Here is a 12700-nt window from a genome sequence, read left to right on the forward strand (position 1 = left end):
TAATTTTATAATCATTTCCTCAAATGGAAGCTTGAGTAGGGAAGCCAGGTTGTAATGCCACCACAAGTTCCTAGTTCCATTAACCTTTCATAAATCTTAAGTTTAAACTTTGTTTTGGATTATTGGAATAACCAATCCCTTGGAGGTGAGTGAATACATCAGTTCCAGTGTCTACTAATCCTTCAAAGTCCTTTTACTTCAATTAGTATTTTAAGGTTAGTGGGTACAGTTATAATGACATGCGGGAAAGGAGCCATAATTTTTATCCTTTTATAATAATGCTGCTTCAGCCTAAAAGTAATTCCCAGAACATTGGAGGCAAGGGTGCAAAGATACTTGTAGGCAGGGTTTGCAAGACAAAAGGAGTGCCACACAAGCCTCTGCTGAGGCTGCTCTGAGCTTTGCATTAATCCGAATGTAAATATTTACTGTAGTCTCCAGCAAGGCAGATTCCATAGCCAGACCCTGATTTTATAAGACTCCAAAAATTCTACCAGCTGCTTTTTGAAGTTTCTCAGAATCCTGTTAGATAAACTCCCACTGAGATCTCTTTTAAGATGGGCAGCATACCTGCACCTGAGCCTGATATCCAAATGAAAACTGCAGCTAGTGGATCACTGGCATTTTAACTATAATTTTTAAGTTTCTTTTGCAATATTTTAGCATAACCATAAGCCCAAGAAGCAAAATTCAACTTCCACTAAACAATCTAGTCTCTCCAAAATCAACACCAAGTGTACCATCCCCATGCTACAAAGTTTTTGACTGCTTGTTCGTCTACAGGATGGTAGAGCCTCTAATACCTAAAAGAGACACTGCCCTGAATCCTATTCTGATTTCTAGGATAAGAATTGCATAAAACATTATCCCAATATAAGATATCTTTAGAGACCTGTTTTGCTGGGTTGGCTCATACCACATGTTGTTTAAAATGACTTCAATCCTGAGTTGCCAGGTTTAAGCTAACTTTATTATTACCAAAGTTCCAAAATCCCAGTCATACTCAATAACTTACAAGCTAATACTCTATAACCAAGACATACAGAACATATTTATACCTCTAAAACCAGTCAGAAACAAAAATGAAGTGGCTATACACATCTTATATATTTAGACCAAACAAAATTTTCTTACTTTTTCTAGCTATAATTTCAAGAAAGGAGCATCTTGTTACCTTCTGAACCCAATAATCACAATTGTAGAGATTTTTTTTTCTAAGAAAAATAGCCATCAGCGTACTTGTCATATAACTTGATAAGTTGCTGGCCCCTTTAAAAGAAGCTTTTTAGCTCCTGGCAGAGCTTCTTCTGCTGTGCTTGACTCCTAGCTAAGGGTGCAGGGCAGCTTATCAGCTTCTGCTGTTGAAAGACCCACAATGTGAGGACTCCCCCACGTTCTGACTCAGGAGAAGCGACACCCCAAATCACACAAGAAACGGTCTTGCTGCAACTGCAAGAGGATTTTTATTCGAGAGCGTTCTCGGGCCCATGGTCATACACCACGCAGGGGTAGAGGACCATGGCGCCCCGAGTCGCTATATAAGGGGGTATTTAAAGGAAGAAACCACAACTCAAGGAAGTGGGGAGGGCGTTGTTGGAAAAATACCAAAAATACCAGTTAAGAGGCACAAGGAAGTGCAAAGTCACAAGAGTCACAGAGAATACCTGGTAATTGTTCTGGTTAACTCTCAGTTTCTAAAGTCCCTAACAATAGCACATTTGCATGGCAGTTTCCGGTTGGTCAGGGTGACTTTCTTTGAATGAACACTCTTTGAACCCAGGAAGCAGGTAGGTGGAGGAAGGAATGTCGCTATCAAGGTATGATTAGCATACCTTGGAGCAATGAGTCACAAAGGTCACATTCCCAAGCCTCGTCCTAAAGGCCTAGAATTTTGTTACTTCTTCACTGTGCAAGTTAAGACTGCCTTCTAAACAAGTTAAACTATATCAAGGGATAGATAGCCAGCATATAAATTTTAACCACTTTTTTCTTTTGAATGTGAAACGTAAAACAACAATCATTCAAACAGCAAAATAAAAACAGATAAAGTTGACACGTGTACAGATTGGTGCATCAAAGACAGACAATAGACAGAGAGGGAAGAGAACATGGTGTAAGCAGAACTAAGTATATCTCTAGAAGGAGCCAGATAGGAAATGGAACATCTCCCATTTTTCTCCTGTCCCTAGGAGAGCTCTGGTCATTTTCCATCTTTTTTGTCCTAAACAGGGGACAACTGATTTTCTAAAACCTATTCTCTCTCTTTCTGTCTTTCTCTCTCTTTCTCATGTTATTGTATATTTCCCATTCCTACTTCTGAGAAGCATGAACAGCATAAATTTACTTGACCTAAGAATTTTTCTAACTTTGTTGTTATTATTGTTGTTGTTGTTCTCTCTCTCTCTCTCTCTCTCTCTCTCTCTCTCTCTCTCTCTCTCTCTCTCTCTCTCAATCTCTCTCTCTCTCTCTCTCTCTCTCTCTCTCTCTCTCTCTCTCTCTTTCCTGCTCCTCTTGCCTAATGCAGCTTTGGGCTGCAGACTCACATGATGCAGCTCTTCCCTGTGGACAAATGCCTGCATAGAATTCACCCATCCAAATTGTGCTGTCACACCCTAGGTGAATTCTGAGTTGAGGAGACACTGACTCAGCCAAGCCTGTATCTCGTCTCCTAAATGCATCTCCTACAACAGCCTCCAAAAGATGAAACTTATGGCTAGCACTAGCATTAATGCTGCTTACCACCATGCAGAATACTGTAACTTCTTCCATTTTCTGTGAATCCACCAAGACAGCATTTTTCAGTTGATTCCTGACCACCACCCCTCCATTCCCCATGTTCAGTGCCTTCACTTGGGTGCCACCTGTAGCTGTCCAGCCGCCATAGAGAACTGGGTACCTAAAGCGAGGCTGGATGGGTGGGCAAGAGAAGGATGAAGCCAAGACAAAGTTTTCTGATCAAGTCTCAAAGTTTAATTCTCAGCTCTGCATTTATATAGGCAAAACCCAAGGTCCCATCCTTTGTTTCAGCTGTACTGAGTTGCAAAGCAATCTCAGCAGGATGTCACTCCTCAAAGCTCTGTTAGGGAATTGCAAATGAGGTGAGGCCAGGCACTCCTGCCAGGTTGTAAAACCTCCAACAGGTGTTTGTTTTAGCTTACACAATGCTAGGAAACAACTGCCTTGGGGCACATTTCTCCATTCTTTTCCTAAGTGGATATGAACCTAGGATTTAAGAGCTCATTCCATGAGAGTTTGAAAATGTAGTTCAGAGGAGAAGGTTCTCCTCTAAGATCGTTTGCTTAGACAGTAGTAAGCCAGAGTCAGAGCTTGACTCTCCACGGTTAAGTTAAACACATTAACAATATTTTAAAAATACATTTCACAATTTAAAATTGGAGTAATTTTTGTTTCCTTGCTAATCCAAAGGTTAATGTTGTTCTGCTGTCTCTTCACAGCTATAGAAACTCTAAGACAAAGCTGAAGTAAAAAGTGTTTTCCATGTTTTAATTTATTAAAAACTGAAACATTTTCCTTCCGTCTCAGCTCCAAACTTTGTCTCTGTAACTCCAACTATTTTTCACCATTCTAAGGAGGAATGAAGTATCCACACTTTGGTCTTCCACCTTCTTGAGTTTCAGGTATTTTGAAAATTGTATGGTGTGTATTCTAAGTTTCTGGGTTAATATCCACTTATCAGTGAGTGCATATCTAGTGACTTCTTTTGTGACTGGGTTACCTCACTCAGAATCCTCCCGATCCATCCATTTGCCTAAGAATTTCATAAATTTATTGTTTTTAATACCTGAGTAGTACTCCATTGTGTAAATATACCACATTTTCTGTATCCATTTCTCTGTTGAGGGACATCTGGATTCTTTCCAGTTTCTGGCTATTATAAATAATGCTGCTATGAACATAGTGGAGCATGTGTCCTTATTACAAGTTGGAACATCTTCTGGGTATATGCTCAGGAGAGATATTGCTGGATCCTCCAGTAGTACTATGTCCAATTTTCTGAGGAACCACCAAACTGATTGCCTGAGTGGTTGTATCAGCTTCCTTGGTTTCACGACATTCTTGCCAACATCTGCTGTCACCTGAATTTTTGATCTTAGCCATTCTGACTGGTGTGAGATGGAATTTCAGTGTTGTTTTTATTTGCATTTCCCTGACGATTAAAGATGTTGAACATTGTTTTCAGGTGCTTCTCAGCCATTTGTTATTCCTCAGTTGAGAATTTTTTTGTTTAGCTCTGTACCCCATTTTTTAATGGGGTTATTTGATTTTCTGGAGTCCAGCTTCTTGAGTTCTTTGTATATATTGGATATTAGTCCCCTCTCAGATTTAGGACTGGTAAAGATCCTTTCCCAATCTGTTGGTGGCCTTTTTGTCTTATTGTCAGCTGAGAAGGAAGGACCATCCAGAGACTGCCCCACCTGGGGATCCACCCCATATACAACCACCAAACCAAGTCACTAGACAGATGCCAACAACAACTTGCTGACAGGAGCCTGATATAGCTGTCTCCTGTGAGGCTCTGCCAGTGCCCAGCAAATACAGAAGGGGATGCTCACAGTCATCCAAAGGACAGAACACAAGGTCCCCAATGAAGGAGCCAGAGAAATACCCAGGGAGCTGAAGGGGACTGAAGCCCCATAGGAGGAACATCAATATGAACTAACCAGTACCCTCAGAGCTCCTTGGAACTATACTACAAATCAAAGAAAATACATGGTGGAACTTGTGGCTCTAGCCATATATGTAGCAGAAGACGGCCTAGTCACTCATCAATGGGAGGAGAGGCCCTTGGTCCTGTGAAGGTTCTATGCCCCAGTATAGGGGAATGCCAGGACCAGGAATGGGAGTATGTATGTTGGGGTGCAGGGGGAGGGGGGAGGGGATAGGGGGTTTTCAGAGGGAAAACTAAGAAAGGGGATAACATTTGAAATGTAAATAAAGAAAATATTTAATAAAAAAGAAGTCAAAATAAATAAATAAATAAATAACATAAATGCAAAATGCATGTAAGAAAAATAAATTGAAGCATTTTCAATAATGACCTTCAAACCAGCAAGAATTTGAACAAACACATACTAACATTATAGTTTGATGATTGGAATGAACTTTCTCAATAGTTTAATATGTCTTGGCTTATTAGTGCAGATATATTTACTAATACTGTTCTAAACATGTACTGATTTTATTCTACCAAGAATAAAGCAACCACATTCCTTAGGATCCAAGAAATTCATCATTATCTATCTGTCTATCAAGATTGATTTCTGTGTAACCATTATAGATAAAACTTTACTCTCTCTAACTTATACACTCAATGAATGATAGTTATTTATATTGATAAAATTTGCTAAAATGCACTCACACATACACACACACATGTTAGTAAGGAATATCAACATAATTATTCTATTCCTCAAGGTGATAAATATGTTTTTCCTTTACCTTTTTATAGTTGTGCTACATATCATTAATTATTCTAGTAAATTTTCTTGTTTAGTTATACAAATGCTTGAGTAAAAAATTATAGGTCTCATTGTAATAATTTAAATAACTTTCTTCAAATTTATGTTTTGGAGTAAAATACCTTTCACTTTAATTTTTTAATAAAGTAAAACATCAAAGACACTTTTTATCTTCCGTTTTGTATTAGAGTCTCTATAGCTGTGAAGAGACAGCAGAGTAACACTAACCTTTATAAATAAAAACATTTAACTGGAACTGCCTTACAGTTTCAAAGATTTTTTCCATTATCATCATGGAAGGAAACATGTTGGCATATAACTAGACATGGCATTGGAGAAAGGTCTAATAGTTCTACATCTGGATTCACAGGAAGCAGGCAGTAAAAGCCACACTAGACATGGCTTGAGCTTCTAACACCTCAAAGTATACACCCGTATCCTGCCATCTCCTCTAACAAAGCCACACCTACTCCAACAAGACCACTTTTACTAATAATGCTATCACCTTTGGCTAAGCATTCAAACACATGAGTCTACTGGGGACATTCTGACTCAAATCATCACAAGGGTTTAAATAGAAAATTTTAAGATAGCATGCTTAGGACACCAGCAACTCACAAAGAAAGTACTGATAATGTTGACACTCTGTTTACTGTTTCAATTAAGATGCTTTTTAAAAAATTTATATCCCTTACTTTGATATAATCATAAAAAGAGTGTGTCTAGGCATTTAGGTGGTGGAACCAGCTTAGTCAGTCAACATGTTCTCTAGGAGCAGGAGCAAGGAAGAAGAAGAAGAAGAAGAAGAAGAAGAAGAAGAAGAAGAAGAAGAAGAAGAAGAAGAAGAAGAAGAAGAAGAAGAAGAAGAGGAAGAAGAAGAAGAAGAAGAAGAAGAGGAAGAGGAAGAGGAAGAAGAGGAGGAGAAGGAGGAGGAGGAGGAAGAAAAAGAAGAAGGGAAAAAAAAAGACAAATAGACAACACTAGCATGACCTGCCAGTTCTGAGGATGAAGTGGTTGGGTTTAATTATTTTTCCCAGTCTGCTTTTATATCACTTTAAGTACATGCAAATATAAGATCCAGTCTGGGTCAATGAACAAGCAAGTTAATTAACAAAATCCTGTAAACACCCATTTCTAGGGACTAATCAGGATGACCAAGATAAAAGGACTGCCATACATGCCTCAGCTGAGTCTGCTCTGAGCTTTGCATTGACTCAAATTTAAATGTTCTTATTCTGAGCCTTTTTCTTGAGTCCTAGCCCAAAGTCAGATACCTGCCCTGAGCTTACATCTTTGTCCTGGCTAGATGTGAAATACCTGCCAAGTTTATAGGTGCAGTCCCAAAGAGCTCTCCACATTTAGGTTCACCATTCACACTGTTCTATGAAAATGTTCAAAGAAAATAAGTGGCAGAAAATATGCCAATTAAAAAGCCAGTACTTAAAGTGACATATTTCTCTTAAGTATCCTCATGAGTCTCAGGCAAAGTAATGTTTAATATTGATTCTGAAATTAACAGTCTCCCAAATGACTTAGGCAACATCAACTGGGCATGTCTGTGAGGAAATTCTTAGATTATACTAAGTGGGGTTGGTAGGCCAGTCCTAAGTCTGGGTAACAATTCTATGGAGTGAAATTTTCTAGTGAATGAGAAAGAAAAAAACTATTTGAATTTGCTGCTCTCCATTTCATGAGTGAAGATGCTGTGTGATTCCTGCCTTAGGTTCTTGATAGTATGCTGTGCATGAGAAAAGACTGTACCCTCAAACTGTATACTAGGTTAAATCAGCCTGTCCTTTATTAATTTAATTGAACTGGGTATATTATCAGTGCAATAAAGTAAGAAATGCTAGAAAGAGTGACATTCATGACACATGTGGGTTACAATTTGAGCTCTGATAGGCTATCACCATGAAGGGTGTATGGTCTGTTTATGTCTCTTCTTTTGGGGCATCATAAAATGGACTTTGTGCTTTATTTTACTTGTTCTTTACTACCCAACTCTGAAGAAGGGTATTTTCTTCAGAAAAAAAGAATTATAAAAAATGAATAAATAGTTTCAAATGAACCAGCTATGATTCTTATTTCATAGACTTTGAAAAATATGCTTAATGCATAATTTCAAAAGCATACCCTATGGAGAAGGACACTCAGATATGGATTCACATGTTCCAATCATGTGGTTCCTTTTTCTTAGTTTTCCAGATTTTGTGTGCACTTGGTCACATAAGGGGTTAGAATGTTCTTATAGTCCCATTCCTCTGTACTAGTGTTCCCCTGCCATTAAAATAAACTTAATCTGATAAACTTGAATTATTAAACTGTAATTGTTTTCAGTGCAGTAAAGACTTATGATTTATTTCTCTTTATAAGCAGGAGTAGAAACTGTGCATGTAAAAATTATAGTATAATCCAAATGTTGTAAACTTAAGTTGCTCTTTAAGAGGCAGAAATTCAACATGCATAAGTAGAGCAATCTCTGTGCACATTATAAAGATGAAGAACCCTCATAGAAAAAACTACTTTAGATAAATTTATTGCATATATATTTTCTTGATATAAATTAAAATTTACCAAGCATTAGAAGAATTTTAAAGTTGGCAGAATTATGTTTCTACAATTTTATGCAAATTTTTCTAAACTTTAAAGAATTAATGGGAATGGTGTTTTGTCTGCATGTAGGTCTGAGAACCATATGTATGCTCAGTGGCTGAAAAATCCAGGAGGGCAACAGATACATAAGAGCTAGAATTGCTGAAGGTTGCCAGTAGGCATGTGGTGCTGGGAAGCTGAACTCACATCTTCTAAAAGAGCAAAGAATCTTAACTGTAGAGCTATCTTTGTAACACTTACCAAGTTAATGTTTCTGCTTAGATGATCAAGAACCAGAGAATATGTAGGCCAGAAAAACCTATCAATAAAATGATGCTTAATAATTTTCTTCTATACTCAGATAAGTTTCTTATTCATAATCATCAGAGAGGTTTTCTCTGGCAGCAGATGGGAACAGATGCAGTGACTCAGCCAGATAGAAAGCATCTAAATCAGATGTCCCCTTCAAATCTGCCCCCTCAGAGCTCAAGAAATAGAAGCTCTGTGGAAAAGGGGAAGCCAGAATGCAAGGGCCAGTAGGGATGACAGAAAATGAGAGAACAGTGATCTCTGAATCAAATATGCAAGGCACTTATGAACACTTTGAGAGTGAAACTGGAAGCATTGGGCTAAAAGGGGTCTGTATCAGGTTCTCTGTGTCTATATTATAGTTTTAAGCTTAGTATTTTTATAGAATTCTTAAGTATAAGAACACATGGGTCTCTGACTCTTATACCTGTTCTTAGAACCCTTCTCTTTCTGTTGGGTTGACTTGTCCAACTTTTGTGTGATAGGTTTTACTTTCTCATATTGTATCTTAGTTTGTCGTGATTGGTTGTTTTCTCTTAGAAGTCAGTTCCTGAGTCCGGGAGGACCTGCCCAGGCAGCAGCGGTGGCCAGCGGGGCGCTGGTGCTGAGCGGCTTAAGACAAGCCGGCCGTTCAGGGTAGCGAGCACGCGTGGGCCGCGAACGGGTGCTCGGAGCCTGGTGGAGACCAGCCAAGCGCAGTCTCACGCTCGCCGGCGGCCTTGTTGAGAGACTTCTGAAGAGAGCCGCCTGGCCCGCCTCAGCCTCACCTGGCCATGAGTTGTTCCCTAGCCCGGACCTGGCCGAACAGGGCGTGCGGACTCGGATAACTGATCAGAGTCAGCAGTGGTGTGGTGGAAATATCGGTTTTTGTTCTGGAGAAATAGAGGCCTTCCCTGAAGTTTCCCATGTCTCAATGGACTCCTGAATTTAACGAGCTCTACATCCTAAAAGTGGCTATGAACAGTGGGACTCCTGATGCGCCCACAACACAGGAGAGTCTGAAAGTGGTCCTTCTGCACCCACAGCCCCTAGGGGCCACCAAGAGCTTCCCCGCAGAAGTGGAGATGATTAATAGTAAAGTGGGTGAATTCTCTCATCTGTGTGATGATTCTCAAAAACAAGAGAAGGACATGAATGGCAACCAGCAAGAACAAGAAAAAAGTGGTCTTGTGAGGAAAAAGCACAAAAACCAGCAGGCTGGCCCCTCATATGTGCAGAACAGTGTCAAAGAAAATCAGGAAATCCTAGGGCGCAGGCAATAGCTAGAGACACCGAGTGATGAGGATACTGACTCTTCCTTAAGTGAGTGTCTGTCTTCTCCCTCATCTAGTCTCCATTTTGGGGGCTCTGATACAGTGACTTCAGATGAGGATAAAGAAGTCTCGGTGAGACATACCCAGCCTGTTCTGAGTGCTAAAAGTAGAAGTCACAGTGCAAGGTCTCACAAGTGGCCTCGAATTGAGGCAGATCCTGTGCCAAGTTTGTTAATGAAAAGACCTTGTTTTCATGGCAGTGCACTAAGGAGAGTCCCATGCAGAAAGAGGCTGGTGAAGAGCAGCTCCTCGCAGAGGACACAGAAGCAGATGCTAGTGCAGAGGAAGAAGCGGGAGGCGCTAGCTCAGAGGAAGTACGCTCTGCTCTCCAGCTCCAGTAGCTCCAGTGAGAATGACCTCAGTAGCGATTCCTCATCCAGCTCCTCCACCGATGGAGAAGGGGACCTGTGTGCATGTGCCAGTGAGAACCCCAGCAACCCCGTTGCTCCCCCAGGAAGTATGATGAAGATTTGGGGTGATAGAAGCTTCCTTCACCCCTCAGGTCACTGCCAATGAAGAAAGTAATGCTACCTCAACTGACAGTGAAGTGGAGATTGTTACAGTTGGAGAAAGTTATCGGTCTCGTTCAACCCTTGGACACTCCAGATCTCATTGGAGCCAAGGTTCAAGTTTGCATACAGGATGGCCACAGGATCCTCGAAACCGCAGTAGGATCGCTACTGTTACACAGTCCCTGAGGCAGAATGCAGCAGAAGTTGTGGTCCTTACTGTTGATGAAGATGAACCTACTGTAGTACCAACCACTTCTGCTAGATTGGACTCACAAACTACTAGTGCTTCCATTAACAATTCAAATCCATCTACCTCTGAGCAAGCCTCTGATACTACTTCAACTGTGGCCAGTAGCCAGCCTTCCACAGTGTCAGAGACTGAAGCTACTCTTACAAGCAATAGTGCAAATGGTTCCTCTGTGGGCAATGATGTGAGGAGAACTGCATCTAGTGCTGTCTCAGAAAGTGGTTCTCCTACAATGCCAAGGCTACCTTCTTGCTGCCCCCAGCACTCACCATGTGGAGGGACATCACAGAGTCATCATGCATTAGCACACCCACACTCAAGTTGTTTTCAGTAGCATGGCCACCATTTTCAGCATCACCACCTTCACCATCATACTCTCCACCCAGCTGTCCCAGTTTCTCCTTCCTTCAGTGACCCTGCTTGCCCTGTGGAAAGAGTTCAAGTACAGGCGCCTTGTGAAGCAAATAGCAGCTCTGGTTCCAGCTACCATGACCAGAAGGCATTGCCAGTCTATTTGAGCAACAGTGCTCTCAAGACTCATGGAAGTGGGGGGTTTCCATGGTGCATCTGCCTTTGACCCCTGCTGCCCTGTCACTTCTACTTGGGCTGCGGTCATTAGCCATCAGGCTGTTGCTGCCCCAACTCAGCCATTATCAATAGATGGCTATGGCTCCAGCATGGTTGCCCAGCCTCAGGCCCAGCCCCCTCCACAGCCTTCTCTTTCGTCATGTCGGCACTACATGCCACCTCCGTATACTTCCTTGACAAGACCACTGCACCATCAAGCCTCAGCTTGCCATCACTCTCATAGAAATGCCCCTCCTCAAACTCAGTCAACCCCCTCAATTGGCTTATGTGATTCCCATCCTGTCCATGCTTTCCATTCTCAGATATCTTCTCATGCAGCATTTCACCTTGTGGCACCATTGCATCCAACGCATTTAGGCAGTACAGCTGCACCCATCCCTCAGCATCTTTTCCTGCTCACCAGCCAATTTCACACCATATTCCAGCCCCAGAACCTTCAGCCCAGAGACTGCACCCTCATGAAGTGATGCAGAGGATGGAAGTTCAGAGTAGGATGATGATGCAGCATCCAACACGGGTACATGAACGGCCCCCGCCCCATCCACAAACTATGACCATGGGCATCATATTCATGTGCCTCAAACCATGTCTTCACATCCTTGCCAGGCTCCAGAGAGAACTGCCTGGGAACTGAGGATTGAAGCTGGAGTAACTGCAGCTACGTACACACCTGGTGCTCTGCACCCTCACCTGGCCCATTACCACGCTCCACCTCGACTTCATCACCTCCAGTTAGGAGCACTTCCTTTAATGGTTCCTGACATGGCAGGCTATCCTCACATCCGTTATATTTCTTCAGGATTGGATGGAGCATCATTCAGAGGTCCTTTTAGGGGCAATTTTGAGGAATTGATTCATCTGGAATAAAGATTAGGAAATGTCAATCGTGGAGCCCCCCAGGGAAAATTGAAAGATGCACATATCCACATAAAAATAAAAAGAGGAAACTTCACTGCAAACAAGATAGGGAAGAAGGGACTGAGGAAGACACAGGAAAAATGTACTATCTGTTTGTCTATTTAGAGGAAGGTGAAGATGTGAGGCACCTTCCATGTGTGCAACTTTTCCACCAAGTGTGTGTTGATCAGTGGCTGATCACCAATAAGAAGTGCCCCATGTGCAGAGTGGACATCAAGGCCCAGCTGCCAAGTGAAAGTTGACATTGTTTTTCAGAACTCTTTCTATCCCTCTCATTCCCATCCTTCCTGGTACTACAGTCAACCAAAGATGGCATGACTTACCTGCGCAGATCTGGAAGCCTTGAACTAGGAGTGCTGACCCTGCTACATGGTACAGCTACCGCTAGACCTACAACTTATGTACACAGTTGATTTTAATATATTTATAAAAGCTTTTTTTTGTTGTTTTTTCCCTAGATTTGACATTACTTCCTGTATCATTTTACTGTATTTTTGCATGATTCCTTATATTGCATTTCTTTGCACATATTATGGGCTTGTGACCCTAAACTTGCAGGCAAGATTAGCTGCTTTAGTAAGTAGTATTTTGTGGTCTTGTTTTTTGTTTGTTTGTTTGTTTTGGGGGTTTTGTTTTTGTTTTACATAGAAGCTTGAAAATTATGAATTTTTTATCCATTACTAACCTTTAATTTAATCAATCATGCACTTTAGTTAAATGTATAAAGATTTTCTAGGAAAT

The 12700-nt window shown here is 41.1% G+C and overlaps 1 pseudogene; it reads left to right on the forward strand.

Moving 5' to 3' along the window:
• The first annotated feature begins 9223 nt into the window (after window positions 1-9223).
• Window positions 9224-12201, forward strand: LOC110291736 (E3 ubiquitin-protein ligase Arkadia pseudogene; annotated as a pseudogene).
• Window positions 12202-12700: the final 499 nt, after the last annotated feature.

This window comes from Mus caroli, unplaced genomic scaffold (assembly GCF_978045245.1).
Source record: "Mus caroli unplaced genomic scaffold, Mus_caroli_1 scaffold_3, whole genome shotgun sequence".
Taxonomy (NCBI): domain Eukaryota; kingdom Metazoa; phylum Chordata; class Mammalia; order Rodentia; family Muridae; genus Mus; species Mus caroli.